Consider the following 18,952-nt stretch of genomic DNA (forward strand, 5'->3'; position numbering starts at 1 on the left):
AGATCTAATATCAATTTGTACCATTTATTAATCAATTAAAATATGTAATTACTTTTAAATAAAGTATAAAATATACTAATAGCTTTTTTGACAAAATAATAAATCAAGTTTAAATTTAAATGTCATGACCAAAAAACTGCGGTTAACTGTAGCTATGTATATGAAAATAAAGCATAACGGTATCTTAGTTTTTTTTGCTCATTTATCAAACATTGTAAAGCAGTGTGATGGATTAATCTTGAAACTTTCTCTGTATAAAAAGAGTCGTACGTACTTAGTTACTTAACTCAAAATAATATTAAAATTTTCGCAATTCGTAGCACTGGTACAGGTACGATACGAATAAAATAATAGCTTTACAATTTTACCTATATTTTTATTATACATTTGCCCTCCATAGATTGGAGACATATTTGAGGCTACAACAATGTTCGTTAAGATTTGCTTATAGTAGGTATGCCCTAGTAACCATGTTATAAAGTTCGATGTAATTATTAGTATGTTACAATAATAATCAATGAATCGGTAATCTAAAGTTATAGCCAGACAGTTGTCTGACTATACATTTTCTTTTTTACGTAGAAGGCCATTCTATTATGCATTTTTTATACTTCGTCACTAGATGGCGTCGCAGAACATCGATATCTACGCCGTTCAACCGAATTCCATCCAATTATTATATGTGTGTAAATCTTTTGTCCCTTATCGCGTAATTAGTTTTATCAAGGTCGGATACTCAAGTAGCGAAACAAACTGGACAGTTGGTGCGTTCATTGTGTGACAAACGATTCTAACCCTGTGAAAAGACAGAAATAATCCTTATATGGAAGATTATACAATCTTCGATATAAAAACGACCACGGTTTTATCCCTAAATGTAGTTTCTCAGTGATGATTTTTTATGCCATAGCATGACGCAATCTTATATTGCATTAAAATCCTGAAGATAATAGGATTTTCCAGTTTTTATCATTCATAACTTATAACTATTTATCATGTAAGTTGCTGACAGCGAAACCTAATAAAATGTCTCGATTTTAGATTTAAAATTGCGACTCGATGACAATGTAAACAAATAAATACGGAGTCCAATAATAAAATTAAATGCTTCGTTATCTATAAATATGTTATTTTAATTTATTCTTTATCCTATTTAACATTCTCTTTGAATTTATTAAATATGCATTCCAACTCAAGAGGTTAACAAAGAATATATGTGGCAAACATGTTTTATAAATAATTTAATTGAGTGTTTTAGATTGCAACATCTGAGGAGAATGCTAATCCAGTACCATATATAGATACTGAAACACTATTGATAACGGAAACAAAAACAAACAATGCAACGGTTTTTGGGTGTAGTTGGAAAACTAAAAAATATTTTAATTAAAAAATAAATAAAAAGTAAAATTTAACCTCATTTTGTTTTAATTAAATCCTGAAAATTATTTATCTCCCAAAACAGGGAATGCAGTTACTATGACAACATTATATGCATAAATTGACATACTATCTTTGTTTCAATCGCGGTTGCACGGGGACTTGGTCCGTTAGTTTCTTTGTCGACGTCAAGAATCTAACGTTTTAGTTTTCCAAATATACTGTTAACCACCCATGGTGGGACAAGGAATGTTGGCATTTATGATCTGTAAAAAGTTAAATGTTAATATTTTCAATTTAACTTTTTAGCTTTTATTTGATAGTTTGCTCTTTTACATAATACTATGTTTTAAGAACGAATTATGATAACATATGAAGAGTTTTCTATCAATGAGATAGGCCTGCCATACCAAATTTTAATTAATGTATTTAATATAGAAAAAAAATCAGATCAGATTTAAAAACGGCGTTATTCCCGTGCCCATAATGAATATCACAGATTATTTTATATCTCAACCGTAGGCAGACAAACTAATGCTATGATCTCAACCAATTATATCATGTCTATTGAACGTCAAAAATTGGTTATTTGTATTTACTCCTCTAGTAGTTAGATTAGGCTATCGGTAGATGTAATGTAAGGAGTAAAACTTAATATATTGAAACAGAAGGTGAGCCAGGATAGCGAAAGAAGTGTTGTGTTGTTATAAACAATATTCATTAAAGAGGCAGAGTAACCACCCTGTTCAAGTTCAACAATAATTATGATTGTTCATTGTAAATACATCGCTTTTTATACAAAAGTTAAATCATTATAATGTCGGTCGTTGTAAAAATCATATCACGAAGTTAAATAACATTAAAACAAAATTTATAATCAAATTAACTTCAATAAATATTAGGTTATTCTAAATTATATACGCGTTGGTCGTAGCGTTGTGTTTAACACTCGGCCATCCTGAAACTGCCGTGCCCCACGGCTGGTAGAGTTTTCACCGGCATCGGATATCTGGAAAAAAAATGCAGGCCAAAAGTATATCGTTTCATATTAATGTTACTAATTAGTAATATGTTATTTTTCTGTTACTTATTATTGAAGCCTTTACCAGTGACACATATTTTTAGTCACACAGACGCTTTTAGTCAAACAGACGCTTTTAGTCACGCAGACGCTTTTAGTCACACAGACGCTTTTAGTCACACAGACGCTTTTAGTCACACAGACGCCTTTAGTCTCACAGACGCTTTTTGTCACACAGACGCTTTTTGTCACACAGACGCTTTTTGTCACACAGACGCCTTTAGTCACACAGACGCTTTTTGTCACACAGACGCTTTTTTCATGAAATTTCATCATTTCATACATTAATTACTTTGATAAAACAATCTTTACAATTAATTAAACATTCTGGTATGTAATAAGATGTACCTCCTAACTCGTAATAGACCCCGTGTATCAAATACGATTTGTTCTCCGTGTATAAATAATCAATAACCCGTTAGGGTCCGTGTCTATGTCCGTTAGGACACGAAGGCATAATTACATTTTTTATATTAATATTTTCAGTTAAGAGTACAGGAAAACTATTTATAAAGTCATTTGAATCTAAATTAATACCTATAACGTCAATGTTCAATTTATTTGTCGTGCAAAACGAAACACATGCGTCGGTGGTCACTAAGCTAACATGATTTTGATTAATCAACGTATGGCCTATTATTAAATCTATGTCGGGAAGATGATATCTCAACTTGTCCATTAGTACAATATTATCAACATTTACTTCTATCTCACATTTACCTAAAGAATGTAATTGACTGCTCCCAAAGCCCAAATTATATTAGAGGGTTAAAGTTGTAGTTTTTTTTTTTTTGCTATTGCGAGGGAAAGTAAATTTAATTTGCTGCCTGTATATATGCGATTCAACCGTGACCTTTCATAAGCAATTATCATACCATACATAACCATACATAAGCAATTTTCTTAAATAAGTCTAACAAAATATCGTAGGTACTTTGTAAAACGTTGCTGACCTTTTGTGTGGGCTGGCTTGAACCGCTTGAAGAAAACCAGCACGTCGCGATGCTGTGCCACCAGCGATGACAGTACTCGCAGCGCGTTGTCGCCTTATAATCCTTCGTCTCGTGCCCCGTTCGACGACATCTGCGAGTTCTTGTGTGCTTGAAATAGTATTCGACGAAACACCTTCAGCGCGGCCTCTTCTCCAAGTAGATCGTCTAGCGGAATTCTCTAGTGGAATTCACCATTTCAATCCACCTCTTATTATACAGGATATAGCATCTTCACCACTAATCTTGCATTTCTTAAGTAATGACATTTTTCCGTGAAAGTTCTTAGTCATTGTCTCAGATTCATTTTTCTTTCTTGCCAACATTTCTTCTTCTTCTTCAGATGATATAGATGGATCACTGTTCCTTTTTTAGTTCCCAAGACCAGATGTACGGTCCTGATATATTTTTAGGCCGATCCCAATTCTGAGATGAAACAGAAGGTGAGCCAGGATAGCGAAAGAAGTGTTGTGTTGTTATATACAATATTCATTAAAGAGGCAGAGTAACCACCCTGTTCAAGTTCAACAATAATTATGATTGTTCATTGTAAATACATCGCTTTTTATACAAAAGTTAAATCATTATAATGTCGGTCGTTGTAAAAATCATATCACGAAGTTAAATAACATTAAAACAAAATTTATAATCAAATTAACTTCAATAAATATTAGGTTATTCTAAATTATATACGCGTTGGTCGTAGCGTTGAGTTTAACAATATATAAATATTCGTATCACAATTTATAATGGTATATCACTCACACTATAGTAGTACCGTAGACAGATAAGCTTAGTTTCTCTGTCTACGAGTAGGAATAATTAATCAATTAATTATTACTAATTTCACTGCAGTCCATGTTAACCATATTAAAAATGAAGTTGTTTTGATTAATTTTATTAAGTATTTCGTAAATATTAATGTTTGATTAAAATAAAACGACAGCATCCGTGTCTGTCTTAAAAATTCAGTTGGTTGGCGAAAATATTATTCAATTAAAAAATTAAATTTTAATAGTTATGTTAAACAAATGATATCACACGTTCTCAACTATTGCATACGGCCAACTCTCCTCCTTGTTCCAAGCTTGGGACTGGCACTATGAGTCCCTATCCAGCGGCGGAGCTACGTAGCGTCCAGACGTCCACGATCCACGTTAAGAGGATACTGCATTTTATGCATTTTTTCTGAAACATTAGATACCGTAACAGCCTGTGAATGTCCCACTGCTGGGCTAAAGGCCTCCTCTCCTCTTTTTTGAGGAGAAGGTTTTGGAGCTTATTCCACCACGCTGCTCCAATGCGGGTTGGTAGAATTCACATGTGGCAGAATTTCAGTGAAATTAGACACATGCAGGTTTCCTCACGATGTTTTCCTTCACCGTAAAGCACGAGATGAATTATAATCACAAATTAAGCACATGAAAATTCAGTGGTGCTTGCCCGGGTTTGAACCCACGATCATCGGTTAAGATTCACGCGGTCTTACCACAGGGCCATCTCGGCTTATGAAACATTAGATAACATAATCGGTATTCTAAATTTTCAGAACTTATTTTTTTAAAATTATTTATTGGAGCCCGCAACTTTTCTTAAAACAAATAAAATAGTCACATAATAGATTGATAATCTCACATACCTGTAACTTGTGTCCCGGTTCCCTTGACCCCATTACCTAATTCTAATTTTTAGTTTACTATTAATTAGATGAATTTGAGCAATCGGAGTTATAGGGAGAAATATTTTCTTTCTTAACTTTTTAGCGCTTCTTCTTATTTTGTACGCGTGTTCTAAACATTTTGCTTTCGTCAGCACATTTTGTTGTAATACTGGTTCTAAACACAAGAAACAAGAAAAATTAATATAAACTGATATAAAATCAATATATCTTTTGTAAGAATACCCCAGTAAAACAATCCTTCATATTTACTTTAAACATTTTATTCTCTTCCACACGTATCTTGTTATATAATTTTTTACTAATTAATATTTTACAATTCAATTACAATTTTTATTTGAATTCCTGCAATCACCCTGGCAACCATCGAACGAGTCGATCTTCCCGTGTTTTTTCTTTTTTTATATATCGCGTAGTTTTATACGCTCAATAATTTCCAACCAGTGTTAATTTAGTTAAAAATATTACAATTATTTTCTAAAAATCTCAAAATAATTATTAAAAATCAGTCAAACCTTACACTCGACTATCCAGATAACGTGTATGACCCCATACACGTCTCAGGTGAGAACCTTACACTCGGTAAACTGACTTATCGATTGCATGAAAAATAAATAAATTAAAAAAAAAATTAAAACCACAAATTAAACTATCGTAATTCATATTACTTACATATACAAAAAAATACAATACATTACGATAAAACTTTTAGGATTCAAACTTTAGATAATTACATTACATCAAAACAACCATATCACAGTATAAACAAAAACTCATAGATTTACTAAACATTTGTCAACCATTGTCCGTAATTAACTCAATTTTATATTTTTTCTTTAACCCTTAAAACTAAATTATTATCAACAATTTTACCATAAAACAACCAACTTTTTCAACATTTTCAATCCTTAAAATTAGGTATGTACGTGACGAATACAGGTAGCGATCCATTCTCACCCATCCATTCTCACTCCCGTCTCTCGCCAGTACATACAACCATAGAAAAAAGTAAAGTCGTGAACCAATCCGAACTCCAATAGAAAATCAAAGGTCAAGTTGCGAATCCATCCATTCTCGCTCTTGACCTGTAACAATACAAACACATTTTGTAGCCAAAATATCAATCAATCAATAATATCAATTACAAATATCCGAAAAACATGGCAAAATAGAATTAATTACTCTGATTCTTCGTTGTCATCATCATCGCATTTCATATCACTATTATATCAAGTTCTAACGAAGCAATACGGCTGCATTCGATCTGGTGCTACAGTAGTTTTACCCTTGTTTTCATTCCCTTAAAACCAAGAATAGGCTATAACCAGCCTCTTTATATCAATCATCTATACATATAACAAAAATGTAACCGATCGCTGTCTCTACATGAAAAAAATAGGAGTAAAACTATTATTGGGGGCCTTTATCAATGCAATAGAACCCAAAACAATGTTTGTTTGTCTGTCCGTTTGTTGCGGCTTGATTGATTTGCATGCGGTTTTCACTAATATATTGTGGAAAACTTCACATAAAATTTAGTATTTGCTTAATTCAATCGGTTTATAAATAGATAAAAAGTTATGTCAATTTCAAGAATCACGTTGAACATTTATTCGATAAAAAATGCTACAAAACAACTGTTCAGTTGAATTAGCTGAAACTCTAGCTTAAGCTTATAAATGATAGTCTTTAAAATGGTGATGATTGAAAGTTGAAAGGAAAAAAAACAAATTAAAAAAATATATCAGTTTCAGATATTCAGATTCTTCCAATGTAACTTACATTCAGATCTATATGATCAAACACATAAAATAGCTTCATGCAGGATTCAGCTTATGCAGGTCCATTGTCGGTTAAACGCGCCTACGCTTATATATATAAAGCACGCCGATTGCCGCGCTGTAGTGTGCATCAAAATGACTGTACAAAGTGATAGATCAGCTTTAAAATACTACCAGCATGTAGTACCCATTTAGTATCTTTATTTAAATATTTGGTAGCTATGCATACTTTTTTTAACAGATCACTAACTCAAAAATAAAGATTTTGTTTATTATATATGCTGTTGACTTCAACATTGCGTTATTTGCATCGAACACACGTATATCGGAGACGCATGGCGTTTCCTGGTAACAGGGACCTGGTTAATCTCTGTCCGTATTCGTTGTAATACATTCTATTAGATTAGGGTAGTAGCTTATTTAAATAAACTGTATATTTATTACGAAATAAAAACAAATTATACCAATATATTTAAATTATTAGGATTTGACTTAAGAAATACCAAAGATTTTATGAAGCCGCCCACCAAAATTATATTATTTAACACACTTGTCCGTCCTATCCTTGAATACAACAATATAATCTAGAACCCACATTAAAATGGACACATTAAATGACTAAAAAGCATCCAAGAACGTTCTCTCTTCCACCTGTCATACAGTGAATCTGACCTTAAAAGTATTCCTACCTACTGAGATAGGCTTCAGCACTATAAGATGACCTCCCTAAACTCCAGAAGAATAATAACTGACATGCTTATGTTGCATAAAATAATAAATGGAACATTAGATTGTAGCAACTTTCTTCAACAAATTAATCTTAATGTATCTTCTCTCTTATCTCTCAAAAACGTCTACAATCACTTTTATATTTCTACATACAATTCAAATCTCGGACACTATGCTGCTAAGGAAGGATCTGCAGACTATATAATGCGCTTTCTAAACAGCACACTAACCTATATATATTAACCTTAGAATTATATAAGTTTAAATAATTGTTTCTCAATACATAATGTTTTGTTTAAAATTGTATTATTATTATTTTCATTATTTTAGTTTTTACAGTAACAGTACAGTAATAGCCTGTTAATGTCCCACTGCTCGGCCATGGCCTCCTCTCCCTTTCGAGGAGAAGGTTTGGAGCTTATTCCACCACGCTGCTCCAATGCGGGTTGGTAGAATACACAGGTGGCATAATTTGAATGAAATTAGTAATTTTTATTACTATTGAAATACATTTTATATTTTGTTCTGTACTTAACTCATATTTGCACAAAAACATTATTCCATGATGTAATGTACTTTTAAGTGTGTATCCTTTATTGTAGATACTTAATAAATACATAAATATATGTAATACACATTTATTTTGTTTTTCGATACTATATATTTAACTAGCTATCCTACAGGTATAGGATAAATGGTTGTATGGATGTCTGTGAGTTTAAAGTAAGAAGCATGAAATATCATTCTGATGTGAAAAAGTATATTAAGGCGTTCTTTTTTATCAGGGGACTTCCAGTGATGCTTATAGTTTTACTTAATATATTTGATTGTGACCTAAATGGGTTGAACCAAAATTTATTTTATACATGATCATATGCACAATTTTTTCAAAATATTCAGGTTAAACAAAACTATTTAACCAACAAAACTTTATTTTTCTATACTAACGTAATAAGGCTTAAGAGTTTGTTTGGTCGGACGCGCTAACCTCAGGAACTGCTGGTTTTATTTAAAAAAATATTTTAGTGTTGGATAGCCCATTTATCGAGGAAAATTTTTGGGCTATAATATAACATCACGCTACGACCAATAGGATTGGAGCATCAATTAAAATGTTAAAAATACATGAAGATGTATACACTTTAGCTTCCGTTGCGTGCGCTGCGTAACACTCTTGAAAGAAAAAAAAAGTTGTTCTAAAAAAAGTCACGATAGCATACGTTTATCTTTTAAGGTTAACTTACTATAACCTTTTCTATAGTAACCAAATTTGTTTTAAAATAATACATTATTTGCGAAGTCATTTTTATAAACATGGCATTAATTCTTATGAAATATACCGAGGTAAAATTATAGACAGTTTTTATTACTTTTGTACGTTTTGAAATATTTCAACAGCTGGTTAAGTAAGTTGTTTGAAAATACAAATTTAAATTTCAGTTTTAATATACTCAGTTTGAATAGACACAATTTTCTGCTTCTCAAAAATTCTGTTTTTTACAAGCCCAACCTTATGTTGTCCTATCTAAATCCAGGCAAAAAACAATAAATACTAATATCCTACGAAAATAAAACTAAAAATGTTGTATACCTATTCTGAAATATTAAACTTCGTAAATGAGTTCACAGTATGTGAGTATTTTAGTCTTAACGAACAGCCCGAAATGGTCGATGTACAAGCGTGGCAAGGAATTTCTATTTTGTCAATAGCTTGGAGTAAGCCTTCTCTAGTTTTAACTTTTTTTTTCATAAACACAATCTACTCAAGTCTTAACATATTCCTTTATGAAACGGGACATTTTTAGAAACTAAAAATTTTTAAAAACGCTAACTTAACCTAACCCACATATTCGATATCATCGTGATTCATTTACACACCTTATACTTCGCGCCTTTAGGAAATACTCATCAAAAATTACTTTGTCTTTGTATAAATTATTGCTCAAAATATCACAGATTCTTTCTAATTCAGTAAGCAGCCAGTTATCGTTGATAATGGCCAAGATACTAGAAGTCTGTGCTGAGATTAATTTTACCGTGTCTGTTATCATTTCTATTTCCTGTTGGATCTCTGTCTCTTATTGCCATTGATAAGACTATTCCCTAGTACTCCAACAAAACTAGTAGTTAAGTAGCTGATCAGGTTCTATGCATCGTAATAGTCTTACGCGCTTAACGCACATACATCTGTGCATTGATTGTACACCGTAGGATCGAACTCCGGCGAAATGTTTTTGTAATCAAGTTTATTGTTACTAGAATGTTCACTCTGTTGAAAAGAGCATACTCATTCCTTAAAGGCCGGCAACGCACCCGCAAGCCCTCGGGTATTTTTAATAATATCAAGTATTGCTATTTTGCGGTAGAATATTTGATGAGTGGGTGGTACCTACCCAGACGAGCTTGCACAAAGCCCTACCACCAATGCTTATATTTTACCTTTACTTCTTATAAATCTCGTTGTTTGACTGCAATTGATATAATAGCCAAATATAGAACAAATATTTTGTTATATTTCAAACATACTTGTAAATATAGTACTTGTAAATATAGGTAGTTTCAAGCATACTTTGAAAATATTAATAAAAATGATTAATTTAAAAATAAACCTTTTTAGAATTCTAGCTACTCATTCCTTAACTGGAAAGCAGTCACCAGCGTTTGCGAATAAACCACCGAAAAAGCAATTGGACCCCAAATTAGTAGACGATATTGTCAACACCGTTGCTGAAAGGTGCAACGTTTCTAAAAGGATTGTTAGGTTGGTATTCATATTTTAATCCCATAAATTTCGTACCTTTTAACTTTTAAATTTTTAGATATTTTATTAAGAAATTGGAATATTTTTTGTATTATAACATCTAACAAAAAATCAGATAACATAAAACTAATTATTAACAGTAATTAAGCAAATGACAAAATATGTTTTTGTAGTCCGGAGACTAAGTGTTAATAAAATTACAGGAGCTCCATTACGACGAAATGTTCGGACGAAGCAAAGTTATATAGAAATCGTCAACGGTACAGAAAAAAGCGCGAACAACAAAACCGAGAGAACGTCCCGCCATCTTCTGCGACATCGGACGAATCCACCACTGTTTGAGATTAAGTTCAAATAAGCTTCCGATAGCAATTGTCAGCAGCTATTCAAAATACCATTCTTTTCAATTGTCCTTTCCAGGTATAAAATATAAGGTTTTCGGCTAAACTCTTAATATTTCTATCTGTATCTTTTTAATCTAGTAAGTATATTAAATTTGTACTAAATAATATAACTGATTGAGTCCAAATATACAAATTTCATTATTTAGTAATAATATTTTGTCTGAAAAAATACATGTTTAATATAATATTTTCATAAAATCAATTAAGAAATTTGAACGTAAACATTTTTTATTAAAAAAAAAATATTTAAGCGGGCGGCATAGCTGATACATTCATGATTAGTTTATGTTATGTAGGTACGATAACCCACATAACATAATGTCAGAGAGAATACTGTAAGTCTGTTCAGCTAGAGTTCCCATTACATTTTAGTCTATTTTTCAAATAATTTGCAAAAAAAATTCCATTAATTTTTTTTCTGTCTCATTACTTACCACTCTTTTTTAATCCCTGTACATATTTCTATATTTAAACATAGTGAATTAAATCTTCTCACGGTCTAGTAAATCACTAATATAACATCTAATTTAAATAAATTTGTTTGCTTTATAATAAATACAAATTATATAAATAAATATTAAATCATCTCGCATGAGTACATATAAAATTTGCGAGGCGAAAAGGTTTTCTACGGAAAGGATAACGGAACTTTGAAATCGAATCAATATAGGTGTAGCAGTACGCATAGCAACAAGAATACACACGCCACGCATGCCTCATTATACAACATCATCGTTTGAAACAATGAATAGTTCTGAAAAGAACTGTTTATTTGAAACAAGAAGCAGCATGCAATGACGTAGTATGACGTAATGTCAAGCTCTTAAAAGAGCTATTTTATATTAATATAATAATCTTCGCTTCAATTGACTTCACTTCTTCAACGAAAACAACTCAACTTGCTGACTTCTTGAAACACGTCTTACTCCCGCGCTTAATTCCCCACTACCGACGATGCGCGGCTGATTTTACAAATAATCGTTTTACAGCGGCGTCGCGTTCAGTCAGTTCGAGCGGCGCAAACAGTTATTAATTTTATAATGAACCAAACATTTTAGGTCTGTCCTAAATACATATGAAAGTAAAAAATAAAAAATAAAACAATATGAGGAAATAGTTGAGAATCTCCTTAGCTATTTTCAAGATGCTTAAATAAATAAATAATATTTTAAATAACATTAAACACTATATAAATAAATAAATTCTCACCGATATTGCCAATTTAGTGTCTCAGTTATTCTTGCAAGAATGTCACTTAAACCTAGATAGGTAATGTTATGTACATATATAGTTAGTTATATGGGCGCTGGACCGTGCTGCCGTCTGGTTTCATTGTAAGTAATAAATTAAACCAAATTTTTATATATATTTGTAAAGCGATATCTAATTCAGAACTTAGACAACACGGGAAATATTATTAACAACTTTTTGCTATAAAGTGAATAAAATGTGGAATAATAAATTATAATTCATAATTTAAAGAACTTTCTCATTAAAATAATTTTGGTATGATCAATGAATTAAGCAAGTCACTAACATTTTGTACTTACGGTGTTAACATTATGATTTCCTTACAGATTATTATAAGTAACGAATTAAATTAAATAAGATTTAATAGATATTTTGGGTATGTTTTATGATTATCTAATATTGTTTTAATAATTTTGAAATGTAAATATGATTTATTTTTGTCACGACTCTGTAAACTCGATATTTCCGGTGCATGTTTTTATTATAGTGAGTAATAAATAATTAAGCTAATTGAAATATATTTCGACTTTTAATTAAGATAAAAATAATTTAATATTGTTTTTATAATTATAAAACGTTAATATTAATTATATTTGTAATAAAGTACATATGGTATATTATTGCTAAAAATAAACATGTCGTAATTTAGTTATTTAAAAAGTAAGGATTTGCTGGCGGCTGGCATTCTTTTGACGATTGTTGTACTGAGTAGTTGATCAAAAATATAATTAAATTCATTTATATTATATTGTCTCATTATTATGGATCCTGGGGACAATTCTGGCGAGTCGCTGACATACGCTATCACTCAACGTAGATGGACGAAAATTTGCAACCCGATTAAAAAATCAACTCGCTCGAGGGGCTGTTTTTTAACCAGCAGACGATCCCATTGTTTTGAAATCAGGTAAATAAGCTGGCTTTACTTTCGGCTCCTTTCTGTTATTTTCTTTTGTTTCATATTGAATGAAATTTTGTTTCACAGCGGCTTAAGGTACCAAGAACTTGCATTTATAAAAAATAATCTTTTTTAGCCTTCAGGTTTCCTATCTTCTTTCTTTGTCCAGTACCCTAAAAGGGATCATAAAAAATAGGACTAAGTTATTGATTATCTTTGAAACAATTAATGTTTAAGCACTTTACTGCTGTATTATTTTAGACTTATCTTATACATTTTCTGGACAATAAGAAGTCTTTAAAATCCTAATATAATGAATAAAATGTATTAAAGTTGTAAAATGTTACTATTTCTAAAATATATTTTTTTCATCTTCAATCGCTTTTGTTAGTTTAAGGAGATAATCTTAAAACAGGGTTAGGAGGTTTTAAACATTATTAAATAAAATTAAGATTTTGTAATTGAATGAAAACTTATCTTACCAATCGGATACCTATCGATTCCTTATTATTATTATCCACATATTTAACCCAGTAATCTTCATACACAATACAACTACTCATGTTGTCTTTGAAGAGGGTTGCTACGTTTTCTTACATGTAGGTAGATACGTTTATTTTGGTAAATTAAATTACGTCAAAACGTAAATTAACATACTTTTTTGACATCATAAAATAATGTAATAATAATATGAATGTTGAGTTATTATACGTGTATAATATGTGTGTATGTCAGTATTAATAAACTACCCCACAAGCTCATTCGTTTGTCTCCGTTACCATGGCAACGATACTATAAATACCGACCCGAGCAGAGAGGTCAGTCGTTGTTGGACCGTGGATGGAAGCACTATTACGTCACTATACAAGAACAACGTATTATACATTGGCGACGAGGATTTAAACTTTTTTTTCTTACAAAAAAGGAAGAAGGTACCTTTTAATTCGGAATTAAACCTAGTGAGTACGTAAGTAAAGGCAATAGTAAGCAGTAGTATAGCTACTGGTCATTAAATTGACAGTCATGCGAGAATGACAAAATTAATATGCAGTAGTATAACTAGTGGTCATTAAATTGACAGTCATGCATGAATGACAAAATTAATAAGCAGTATTATAGCTACTGGTCATTAAATTGACAGTCATGAAAGAATGACAAAGTTAATATGCAGTAGTATTAATAAACAGTGGTATATAGCCACGGTCAATAAGTTGACATATCATCAGACGTCAAACATAGTTAACAATTATAGTTAAAATACATTTATCAGTTTCAGGTTCTAAATGATGAGCTCTCAATTAACATTGGATAAATTTGATTGTGAAGGAGAGCCTACTTCGGTAGGGGCAAGATGGGAGCGCTGGAAGAGGGCACTGCTTTTTTATCTCGATGCTGCTGGTATCGAGACGAATGAAAAGAAACGAGCGTCTTTACTACATTTTGGAGGAATTGAGCTACAAGAAATATTTTATAACATACCAGGAGCAAATTTGTCACCAGATGATGGAGTTGATGTTTTTGAAGTGGCTATAGCTAAACTTGATACATTCTTTCTACCGAAACAAAGTAAGGTCATATTTTCCGATTAATAAAGCAGGAAACAAATGAGAAATTTGAAATTTTTTTGGTACGGCTGAGAAAACAAGCCGATAAGTGTCAGTTTAAAGATAAAGAAGACCAAATAATTGATCAAATAACCGAAAAATGTTCCTCAAAAGAGCTCAGGAAGAAAATACTACAAAATGGAGATACATTCTCATTAACAAACATAATAGCCGAAGCGAATACTCTTCAGGCTGTGCTGTCTCAACCATTAAGGAGGATACCTATACCACTTGAAGAAAAGGTTGAGAGGAAAATTCAGGAACTCATAGAGAGAGACATTATTGAAGAGGTTCAAAGGTCTTCGAGATGGGTATCTCCAATAGTGCCGGTCTTCAAAACCACTGGAGAAATTAGGCTTTGCGTAGACATGAGACGGGCTACTAAAACCATATTACGTGAAAATCATCCATTACCCACTATGGACAAACTGCTTCCGAAAATGAAAAATGCAAAATACTTTTCAAAACTGGACATTAAAGACGCTTTTCATCAAATTGGACTCCATCCTACTTCTAGACATATAACTGCCTTCATAACAACTAAAGGTCTTTTTAGATATAAGCGACTAATGTTTGGGATCTCGAGTGCTCCGGAAATTTTTCAAAAGACCTTAGAACGAATATTATTAAGGTGTGAAGGTGTAATTAATTTCGTTGATGACATATATGTATATGGAAAGATTATAGAAAGTTATGGAGACTCTCAGACAAAATAATGTGGTTCTTAGAAAAGACAAATGTGTCTTCAGAGAACAAAACGTACAATTTCTAGGACATGAACTGTCCTACAAAGGAGTTAAACCTTTAGACAAATATATATCAACTATATATATATATATATGTTCAATGGAGAATGAACACAGGTGAGCTTCAGAGCTTCTTGGGATTAATAAACTACGTTGGTAAATGGATTCCAAACTTGGCGACAACTACGGAACCGCTGAAAATGCTACTGAGAAACAAACAAAATAAAACCACAGAAATCACCACTTTATGGTGGACCAAACAGGAATATGCGTTTAACAAACTAAAAATGGCATTGTCCGACATTTCCACCTTAGGATATTATGACGTCAATGACCGAACTGTAGTCATAGCAGATGCCAGTCCAGTAGGACTGGGATCTGCTATTAGTTCAAATTAACGATCACGGACCACGAATTATAGCATATGGTCATCGGACTTTAACTGATTGCGAGAGAAGATATTGTCAAACAAAAAAGGAGGCTTAGCTTTGGTCTTGCCCAGACCAGTCGAACATTTTTATGTATTTTTATTTGGGAAAGAGTGAGCTAGTGATGGATCATAAACCACTAGAGGTTATATTTGGCCCTAAATCCAAACCATGTGCAAGAATAGAAAGATGGTTATTACGCCTTCAAGCGTATAGATTCAAAGTAGTTTATAAACCCGGAAAAGAAAACATTGCAGATTGCTTATCAATATTATACAAATCGGAAAAACTACCACAATACGTTTCAGAAAGCTATATACATCAAGTTGTCGAAGCTAGCCGACCAATTGCGCTATCCTTCAAAAAAATTTCAGAGGCATCAAAACAGGACGAAGAAATTTTGAAAGTAAGAGAAGGCCTGTATAATAACAATTGGGAAGAAGTAAAAAATTACAAAATATTTCAAAGTGAACTATGTTTTTATGAAGATATTTTAAGAGGGACAAGGATCGTAATTCCAAAGAAACTGCGAAGTAAAGTATTGGAAGTTGCTCATGAAGGACACCCGGGAAAAGTTTCCATGAAGGCGTGGCTAAGGTCCAAAGTGTTGTAGCCTGGTATGACAAGGAAACGGAAAACTTAATAAAATGCTGCAAGGGAGTTGAGACTAATGTGCACCACATTAGTCTCAACTCCCAATCCTCCTAACCCCTTAAAAAGAAGGGCATTACCAAGCGAACCCTGGGTAGATACATGTATCGATTTGCTAGGGCCCCTACCAAGCAACGATTACATATTTGTAATCGTAGATTATTTCAGCCGGTATAAGGAAGTAAAGATTCTTCGCAAAATAACAAGTATGGACATAATACGAATAATTGAGGAAATTTTTAGTAGATTAGGGAATCCAATAATAATAACAGCTGATAATGGACGACAATTTTGTAGTGATGATTTAAAAAAAAATTGTTCTGAATAAACTACCATACAAGCTCATTCGTTTGTCTCCGTTACCATGGCAACGATACTATATAAATACCGACCCGAGCAGAGAGAAGTCAGTCGTTGTTGGAGTGTGGATGGAAGCACTACTACATGACTATACAAGAACAACGTATTATACAATACGATAATAATAGTCTGTCTGGTTCTTACGCTTTATACATGATATTTCGTATTAAGCTGAAACCCCAAGGAAGGACATAGGCTGTACTATACTACATTTATACCTAATATTGTAATAAATAAGTTAAAAAAATTCAAGCGCGCCACCAAGGTTAATTGAAAAGCCGAGATGGTCCAGTGGTTAGAACGCGTGAATCTTAACCGATGATCGTGGGTTCGTACCTGGCAAGCACCACTGAATTTGAATGTGCTTAATTTGTGTTTATTAATATATCATCAGGCTGTTACTGTGTATATAAGTGTAAAAATACCTACATATATTCTAAACCTAAATTTATTTAACTGTGACCAGGCTTATGGATATTAAGATTTATAAAATGTCGTATATTTTACGAATATTATAAAATAGTAAGAAGATCGTACATCGATATCGAGATCGTATATCGAATGATCGTGTCGTAGTATACATTTTTGAAGTATTTATTTTTCGACAGAAACAATCTCAAATTATTCAATACGGTTTTTTTCAATCTTTACTATATTCTCGTGTATAAAATATATATATAGGCTACCTATGTTTAATATATACCTACCGAGGTACTAGTTAGTATTTGCGTACTTCAAAAATTTGTATAAGTTTACAGCTCCTGGAGCTGCACAACAACCCCCGTCAAGGTAATTACGAAAATATTTGTAAGTGATAGCTTCTTATTATAGATAGATAACAAATCTGAATAAGGATTAATTTTAATTTATAACGTTTAAATTTTAACAGTCGAAACAAGATCTGTTGGCGTCGCAACACAGGTAACGATAAACCTAAAATGGCTTCTTTTGAACTAAGGATACTCAAGTACCCGACATTTTACCTCCCAATAAATATCAAACAAAAGATTTCGTTACATATGAGACAGTACGCAACCGATGCATTTCTCAAATGTTTTAGATCAAATAATAACTGAAGTAAAATATTATTAGAGTATTATAACCACGATACTATTACTGGCTGTACTATACTATATTTAAACCTAATATTGAATCCTCCCTTGAATACGCGAGGAAAATTTGTAAAAATAATTTAAAAATTTTCAAGCGAGCCTATTTAGTTTAATTTAGGTGAATCATATAAGTGAATGACCTGTACATATTCTCTAAACCTAAATTTATTTAACTATGATCAACCTTATAGTTATTAAAATTTATTAAACCTCTCACTTTTTATGAATATAATAAATTGTAAGAAGAACGTAGATCGATATCGAGATCGCACCTTAGTATACATTTTTGTCATCAGCGTTTGCGAATAAACCACCGAAAAAGCAATTGGACCCCAAATTAGTAGACGATATTGTCAACACCGTCGCTGAAAGGTGCAATGTTCCTAAAAGGATTGTTAGGTTGGTATTCATATTTTAATCCCATAACGTTTGTACCCTTAAACTTTTTAATGTTTAGATATTTTATTAAGAAAATAGAATATATTTGTATTATACCATCTAACAAAAATTTTTTTACCTAAAACTAATTATTAAAAGTAATTAAGCAAATGACAAAATATGTTTTTGTAGTCCGGAGACTTAGTGTTAAAAAAATTACAGGAGTTCAATTACGACGAAATGTTCGGACGAAGCAAAGTTATATAGAAATCGTCAACGGTACAGAAAAAAGCGCGAACAACAAAACCGAGAGAACGTCCCGCCATCCTCTGCGACATCGGGCGAATCCACCACTGTTTGAGATTAAGGAGACAAAGATCTAAAATCAATTTTTACCATTTATTCACTTATATATTATTCTATTATAAGTTAGTTATCATAAAACTAAATCGTTTTTAAATTAATTTTCAAATTAAGCTTTTAAAATTGTCGCAATTCGTACCACTGGCACGACTTACACGACTACCACTGTTGCGAATAAAATAATACCTTTACAATTTTACCTATATGTTTACAATACATTTGCACTCCATAGATTGGAGACATATTTGAGGCTGCAACAATGTTGGTTAAGATTTGCTTTTAGTAGGTACGCCTTAGTAACCTTGTTATGGAGTTTGATGTAATCTAATAATCGGTAAGTTACAATAATAATCAATGA

General features: G+C 32.0%; 1 long non-coding RNA gene across 1 annotated transcript; it reads right to left on the minus strand.

Annotated features, from left to right (window-relative positions):
* Positions 1–4,382: 4,382 nt before the first annotated feature.
* Positions 4,383–5,489, minus strand: LOC126771999 (uncharacterized). The gene is made up of 3 exons (XR_007669592.1): positions 5,381–5,489; positions 5,090–5,285; positions 4,383–4,638 (listed from the first exon to the last, which is right to left on the minus strand). It is a non-coding gene; the product is annotated as an uncharacterized LOC126771999 (long non-coding RNA).
* Between the last annotated feature and the right edge of the window lie 13,463 nt (positions 5,490–18,952).

The sequence above is a fragment of the Nymphalis io genome, chromosome 11 (assembly GCF_905147045.1).
Source record: "Nymphalis io chromosome 11, ilAglIoxx1.1, whole genome shotgun sequence".
NCBI classification, from domain to species: Eukaryota; Metazoa; Arthropoda; class Insecta; order Lepidoptera; family Nymphalidae; genus Nymphalis; species Nymphalis io.